Below are 7763 nucleotides of genomic sequence, written 5' to 3'. Positions count from 1 at the left end.
AATAACCAGCAGACACACAGATCAGATCACTTCACTCAACCTCCCTTTAGCCAGGTGTGTCTTCCTGACTGAGTTTCAGCCAATGAGACGTGGACCGAAGTGATGTGCAACATTTTCAGACCTAGCCCATAATACTTAGTTAGTCCTCAATGGTCTCCCTCTTGCCTCATCTATAGTTCAAATGACAAGAGCTTAGGGCCCAGAAAGGGACTTTGAGGCCTTAGAGGATGATGGAATCACTAGACTGTAAGTTTGAGTTCCTAAATGACTGGCAATCAGAGACCCACATTGAACTGTGGTGTGAGTGTTCTATGTGCTAAGCCCCTGAGACAGTGGAAGTACTTGTTATCAAGACAACTATAACTAATACACACATGAATGTTATGGAGAAAGAAAAAGTCTAAAATGAACTGAAGTTTACAAAAGATTCTAAGGTAACCCTTTAAAAGCCATTTGAAAAATTATTAGCGGAGAAATGCCATGAAAGAATAAGTTACCGACTTGGGACCAAAGTTATCAACCTTTGTTTTATAAGCTTTGCCCCTGTACTTCCTGGCAGTATTATGCAAGCTGTGCTCCATTATATGGTAAAAAGGAGAGGAAAATAGCTTTGGGGTAGGAAACCAACAGTCCCTGTCACAGATGGGAACACGTGGAGCCCTTCAACATCAGCGTGTGGATGGCTAGTCCTTGAGCCTGTATATTGCTTTGTTTCTTTTTCTTTTTTTTTTTCTTCCTTTCTATTCTTTTTGTGTTTCTTTGGTTTTTTGTTGTTGTTTTTGTTTTTTAGGACAAAGTCTTGCTCTGTTGGCCAGGCTAGAGTGCAGTGGCTATTCACAATACAACCATAGCTCACTGCAGCCTTAATCTCCTGGGCTCCTGCCTGAGCCTCCCAAGTAGCTGGGACCACAGGTGCATGATACCATGCCCAGCTGCCTTTGCACCACTCTAAAGTCTATCTTCTTTTTTTTCTTTTTTCTTTTTTTTTTTTTTTTTGAGACAGGGTATCACTCTGTCATCCAGGCTGGAGTGCAGTGGCATGATCTCAGCTCACTGCAATCTCTGCCTCCCAGGTTCAAGTGATTCTCATGCCTCAGTCTCCCAAGTAGCTGGGATTACAGGCGTGCGCCACCACACCCAGCTAATTTTTGTGTTTTTAGTGGAGACAAAGTTTCACTATGTTGGCCAGGCTGACCTCAAACTCCTGACCTCAAGTGATCCACCTGCCTCAGGCTCCCAAAGTGCTAGGATTACAGGCGTGAGCCACCACACCCAGCCCCATTCTCTTTCAACATTCCTCTGTCCCTCTAATATTTCACCCCAATGATTACTATTCATTTAACCTTCATTTACTCATTCTAGAAATATTATTGAATGCCTACTCTGTCAGTTTCATCTCAAGTGACTTAGAGTCTATTTGGAAGAGTCCAAAATGTGAATAAATAGGTGCGATGAAGTATGGCAAATTTCTTTGGAGGGAGCAAATGCAGGGTTTCAGCAGAACCCACAACACAGAGTGACCAGTGCTGCCTGGGTTGGGGGTGAGGGTGGGAAGGGATTAGGAAAGTCTTCAGAGAGAAGGTGACCCTGGGCACAGTCTGAAAGGAAGTAGTTCTCAGGACACATGTCCCTCCAATGGCCTGTGCTGCTCTTGAACAGAAAGAATTGGCCTGTCACCAACAAGAGTCAGATCAGGCTGACTCTTCACCTGAAGGGTGGCACCAAGGACATGCTCCACCCTTGAGCCTTCCTCCAGAGAGTGTGGGAAAGATGTTCTGCTGCTAAAAATCCTGTGACTCTCTGCTGTCATTGTCCCCAGGGCTGTGGTTGGAGCTGTGCTGACAGCTCCCCTCTCACACCTCCTCTGCAACAATCTCAGTGACACTGTGCAGCAGGGTCTCCAGCATGGCTCTCAAGCCAAGATCCACCCAAGCCTTGATGAACTGGCATCCCCTGAGTAGAGCCTGGAGTTCTAAATTGAGTTGGCGCTGAGTTGGAGAATTAGGAGGCGACAGAGAGGATGTCAGGGCAGGCCTCATAATCTGGGGGATACTTTGTTCTTTTCTAAGATACTTTTCTATCTGCAATGCTCTGAAAATTCATTTTCTTACCTTTCTTGGAGCCTCAATTACCTCATCTATAAAATAGGGATAACAATGGTATCTGCTTCAAAGGCTGGTGTGATAATTCATGAGTTAATTCAAGAGCTTAGAACACAGACCAGCACACAGCAATGATCAATAAATGCTTGATAGCCAGATACCGAGAGGGAGGAGAATGAGGACGATGGTGATGATGATGGTGATAATGTAATAAATGGCCGCTTCCTGAGCCCAAAGAAGGTGGTTTGGGGGATCAATGAATGAGTGTTTGGGAGACCAGTGAAAGAAAACAATTTTTCTTTCAGTACATTGGTTGCCCATTCCTGACTTGTAGTTTTGAGTCATTTTCATTTGCACCGGTCAACCCATCACGTAAGGGTTTTTTAATTTTTGGTTTTTAATGTTTGCTTAAAGATGAGACTGTATTAAGATCCTCACAGTTCGCATGTTAGTTGTTTTGACCCACTGACCTAGCTTTCAACATCATTTCATATGTTTGCATGATTCTTTATTTATTCAGCAAATGAATGTACCCAGTGCTCACCCTGTTCCAAGGCTGGTGCCCAGTGCGACGACTCAGTAACAAACACGATGCGGTCTGTGTTCTCAGTCAGTGTGCCAGCCAGGGCAGGCAGACACCAAGAAGGCAGCCTCAGCACACTGGGGTCTGTCTTGTGTCGGGAGCATTCCCAAGGCTGTTATGAGTGCTCAGATTCAGCCCTAAGAGAGGAAGAGGGGCATTCCTGCTGGAGTGAACCAGAGACAGAAAGGCCCAGAGACAAGAGAATAGTTTGGGCTCCCAGGAACTGTGAGGAGATGGCCAGGGCTGGCGGCAAAAAATGCCACGCAGGAAGTGTCTAGAAGTGAGCGTGAAAAAGGCAACAGAGATCAGGTTACAAAGTACCTTAGCTCCCAGATGAAGGAGTCTGGACTAAATTCTAAGTGCTGTGAAGAACCACAGGCATGTTTTCTGGAAGGAGTCACCAAATAGATTGGCAGCTAAGAAAGATCACCTGAGGCCAGGCGCGGTGGCTCACACCTGTAATCCCAGCACTTTGGGAGGCTGAGGTGGGTGGATCACGAGGTCAGGAGTTCGAGACCAACCTGGCCAACATGGTGAAACCCTGTCTCTACTAAAAAATACAAAAAATTAGCTGGGCGTGGTGGTGCGCGCCTATAATCCCAGCTACTCAGAAGTCTGAGGTAGGAGAATTGCTTGAACCTGGGAGGTGGAGGTTGCAGTGAGATGAGATCACACCATTGCACTCCAGCCTGGATGACATAACAAGACTCTGTCCCCTCTCCAAAAAAAAAGTTTTTTTAAAAAAAGAAAGAAAGAAAGATCACCTGAGCTGCAGAGTGGAGGACGGATGGGGCAGGGTACTAAATAGATATTGGGACCTCAGGTGGGAGACCACTGACAAATTTCAGATGGCCCGTGATGGTGGGTGTGCTAAGGCATGAGCAGTAGGGATGGGAGATGTGGCTGTAAAGGCAGCCATCAGGGGATCCACAGAAATCAGAGGAAGTCTGGGCCCAAACACAGATCCAGTGTACAGACTTCTAGCCAGTCTTTCCATGCTGGGGTGGCAGGATAAGGAGGATTTCTTTGTACGGGGCTTGAGTCCATTCACTGTTGCCTGCATATAGGACATGAACGAGGAGAAGAGTCAAGGATGACATGTAGACTTCTGATGTGAGCAACTGGTTGAACGTCAGTCAGCAAGATCAAGACTAGTGCAGAAGGAGCAGCTTGGGGGAAAATAATAGTTCAGGTCAGACATGAGTCTGAGATGCCTAGGAGGCTTTAGAGTCCTCCAAAGAAACAGAACTAATAGGAGATACAAACAGCGAATGCAATACCTAAAGATATAGATACATAGAGATAGGTGTATATAAATAATATGATCGTAGACAAGAATTGGCTCACACAACCAAGGAGGCTGAGAAGTCCAGTGATCTGCTATCTGGAAGTTAGAGACCCAGGAAAGATGGTGTGATATGGTTTGGCTGCGTCGCCACCCAGATCTCATCTTGAATTGTAACTCTCACAGTTTCCACGTGTTGTGGGAGGAACCTGGTTGGAGGTTATTGAATCATAGGGGTGTGTCTTTCCCATGCTGGTCTCGTGACAGTGAATAAGTCTCATGAGATCTGATGGTTTTAAAAATAGGAGTTTCCCTGCACAAGCTCTCTTCTTTTGTCTGCCACCACGTGAGATGTGCCTTTCACCTTCCGCCATGATTGTGAGGGCTCCCCAGACATGTAGAATTGTAAGTCCCATAAACCTCTTCCTCTTGTAAATTGCCCAGTCTCGGGTATGTCTTTATCAGCAGCATGAAAACAGACTAATCCATGGGGGTACCATTCAAAAGCCTGAGAGCTGGAGAGCGATGGTGCAGATTCCCATCTGAGTTTGAAGACCTGAGAACCAGGAGCACTATGGGCAAGAGAAGATCAGTGTTCCAGCTCAGCAGTCAGGTCAGGAGCAAATTCCACCTTCCTTCATTCTTTTGTTTCATCCAGGTCCTCACAGACCAGATGATGGCCACCCACACTGGTGAGGGTAGTCCTCTTCATTCAGTCCACCAACTCAAATGCTCATCATTTGTGGAAACACCCTCACAGACACACCCAGAAAGGATGTATAACCAGATAGCCAGGCATCCTGAAGCCCAGTCAAGGTGACACACAAAATTAACCACCAAAAACAAAGGATGCCCAGATGCCTCTAAAAATTTTTAGAGGCATCGTTCAAGGACCCTTCTGATCCAGCATCTGCTTACCTGTCTAGCCTGAACAGTTACTCCAAAGAATCATGCTCTCTTCCACTTTGCAGCCTTTGCACATGCAATTCCCATTGCTCAGAACTCTCCCTCAGTTTTCCACTCCACCTCTCACCTGACCAACTCTTATTCATCCTTCAAGTCTCAACTTGAGCACCACGACCTCCTGGAAGCAATCTTTTTTTTTTTTTTTTGAGACAGAGTCTCACTCTGTCACTTGGGCTGGAGTGCAGTGGCACCATCTTGGCTCACTGCAGCCTCCCAGTGAGGTTGAACCACCTCTCAAGTTCAAGCAATTCTCTGCCTCAGCCTCCCGAGGAGCTGGGATTGCAGGTGCCCACCACCACACCTGGCTAATTTTTGTATTTTTAGTAGACACGGGGTTTCACCATGTTGTAGCTGGAATTACAGGCGCCCGCCACCGCGCCTGGCTAATTTTTGTATTTTTAGTAGACACGGGGTTTCACCATCTTGGCCAGGCTGGTCTTGGACTCCTGACCTCATGATCCACCCACCTCGGCCTCCCAAAGTACTGGGATTACAGGCATGAGCCACCGCACCTGGCCGGGTGCCTTCTCTGCATTCTTTATCATGCCTTCCACTTCCTGATCGTTGCCTTATCACAAAATTTTTCTAGTGTCTTTCCTCTCAAGATACTCTAAGCTTGATGGGGATTGTTCATCAATGTGTCCCCAGTGCATTGTACAGTGCCTGGTGCATAGTAAGGGCTCAATAAACAAGTGTGATATAAATGCAAGACATACATAGATATGAGAGGTATCTATAGAGAGAACAAAATGCATGTATGGCACCTGCATCACTTCACTTACCACATATTTAATATCATTCACACCTAAGTTTAAAACCCTACCATATTCTGAAACAGAAAGTTAAACTCTTCTAAAACTGAAAATTTGCAGATGATGGCATTGCTAAGAGCAATCTGATGCAGTAACAGTTTCTGGCATATGCAGCTCATTTTAACAGATGCCTGTATGACATACAGAAAGCTGTCAGGCATGCTCCAAAAAGAAAAGCCATCCAGTTCATGTTCCACTTGCCAAATTAATTTCATTTGACATTTAATTTATATCCTGAGGTACTGTGGATTTAAAACTTGACTATGATAATAGCAGATTAGAGAAGTGTTCTATTTGACAAAATCAATTCATCAAGTTACTTTTATTATGAGGAAGGCTGTCTTGATATAGATATCTCCAGATCAAATATGCAGACCATCTAAAAATACATTTATTGATTCTTTCTAATAAAATATAAGCTTTCTCCTCTTTCTTATGTCTAATGTTAAGTAAAGCTTGCACCTGCTCACCATAATAACAGAGAAAGGAGACATTAGAAAGTCAGAATGGTGTGGTTTGTTTAAAAGCTAGAAAGCAGAGTTGAAATTCTCCATCGGCCATAGAGGGTTTCAACTCCAGCCACATATTAGACACAGCTGGGGATTAAAAAAGTAATAATAATAGTGCCCAGTCCCACCCCAGATAAAGTGAGTCAGAATCTCCAGTATGACATGGATTTTTTTTTTAAATCCCCAGATGATTCTATTAGTTATGTGAATTTGGGCATGTAATTCAATATCCATAGTATATAAAATGGAATGTCGTAGACATTGGCCACAATCATGACGTGACAATCCACTTAAAAAAAAAAACTAACAGTTTATTAGTTGGAATCAGACTTGAAAAAAAGATTTATACATTGCAATTGGTTGACAGTTCCTTTATAACGCTTTCAACTTATAGGTTCACCTCTCTCTGCCTTTTCTTTTTGCTTTGCAATTTACTTGTTGAAACAACTGGATCATTTGTCCCATAGTTTTCATGATCTAGAATTTGCTCATTGCATCTCCATGACATCATTTAACATGATCCTCTTTCCCACTATTATTTCTTGTAAATTGACTGACAGATCAAAAGGCTTGGTCAAATTCACATTCGATTGGCAAGACTGGGCAATGATCTACCCCTCTCTCAGAAGCACTTTATGTCTGTTTGTCTCTGTTTTTATGAGGTGAATAGTTATTGATAATTGTCACCTAGATTCATTATTATATCAGTAGCTGCAAAACAATGATGTTCTATTGTTCTGTTTTTATTAGTTAGAATTCTATAAAGACATTTTTCTCATCAGAGTTTAGTTTCCCTGAGAATAATCATGAAAAAAAATGTTGGTTTCTTTACGTGTTTTCTTTATAATTTTTCAAAATAATGAATTGGATCTCTAGTATCCTCCAAAGATGACCAATGAGGGTTATTTTTATTTTGTTCTTGTTTTTTTTAGTATCATTATGAACTCATAGATTTAAACATATTCAACATGTTTCAATTCATTGCAATTATTCTTATTGACCCTCAAATTGTAATGACTATTATTGACCCTCAAGTGATCTGACCCTACCCTTTGACTCCCCTCATTACTCTTAGATACTTTCTTTCCTTTCTACCACAACAAGGTGGTCCAGACTGATCTCCTGCCCAGGTCTGGATTCAGCCAATCTCCAAAGAGCCCTCATTTATTTTTGTGGGAAATAGTATTTGAAACCAGAATCTGGGTGCTGGGGTGCTCATTGCCGTTCAATTGTCCTTGTTTCTAGGCCTTTTAAGTAAACAGAACTAGGTAGGAAATACTTTTCATTTTCCTTAAGATAAAAGCAGCATAAGTTCATATTGATATTAGAATTCAAATTCAGGACCAGAAAGTTTTGATTTAATGTCATCTACCTTACAACTGCTTCTGTTTTTGGCAACAACAAAAACCCAAGTTCCCAGCAACACCACATGATTGAGTCTTTGCTTTATTCCACAGTACATATGCAGCACCATACCAACACTGACACTGCCAAGATGCTAACCAA

This window comes from Mandrillus leucophaeus, unplaced genomic scaffold, assembly GCF_000951045.1.
Source record: "Mandrillus leucophaeus isolate KB7577 unplaced genomic scaffold, Mleu.le_1.0 Scaffold36, whole genome shotgun sequence".
NCBI classification, from domain to species: Eukaryota; Metazoa; Chordata; class Mammalia; order Primates; family Cercopithecidae; genus Mandrillus; species Mandrillus leucophaeus.
This window is presented reverse-complemented; position numbering follows the sequence as displayed.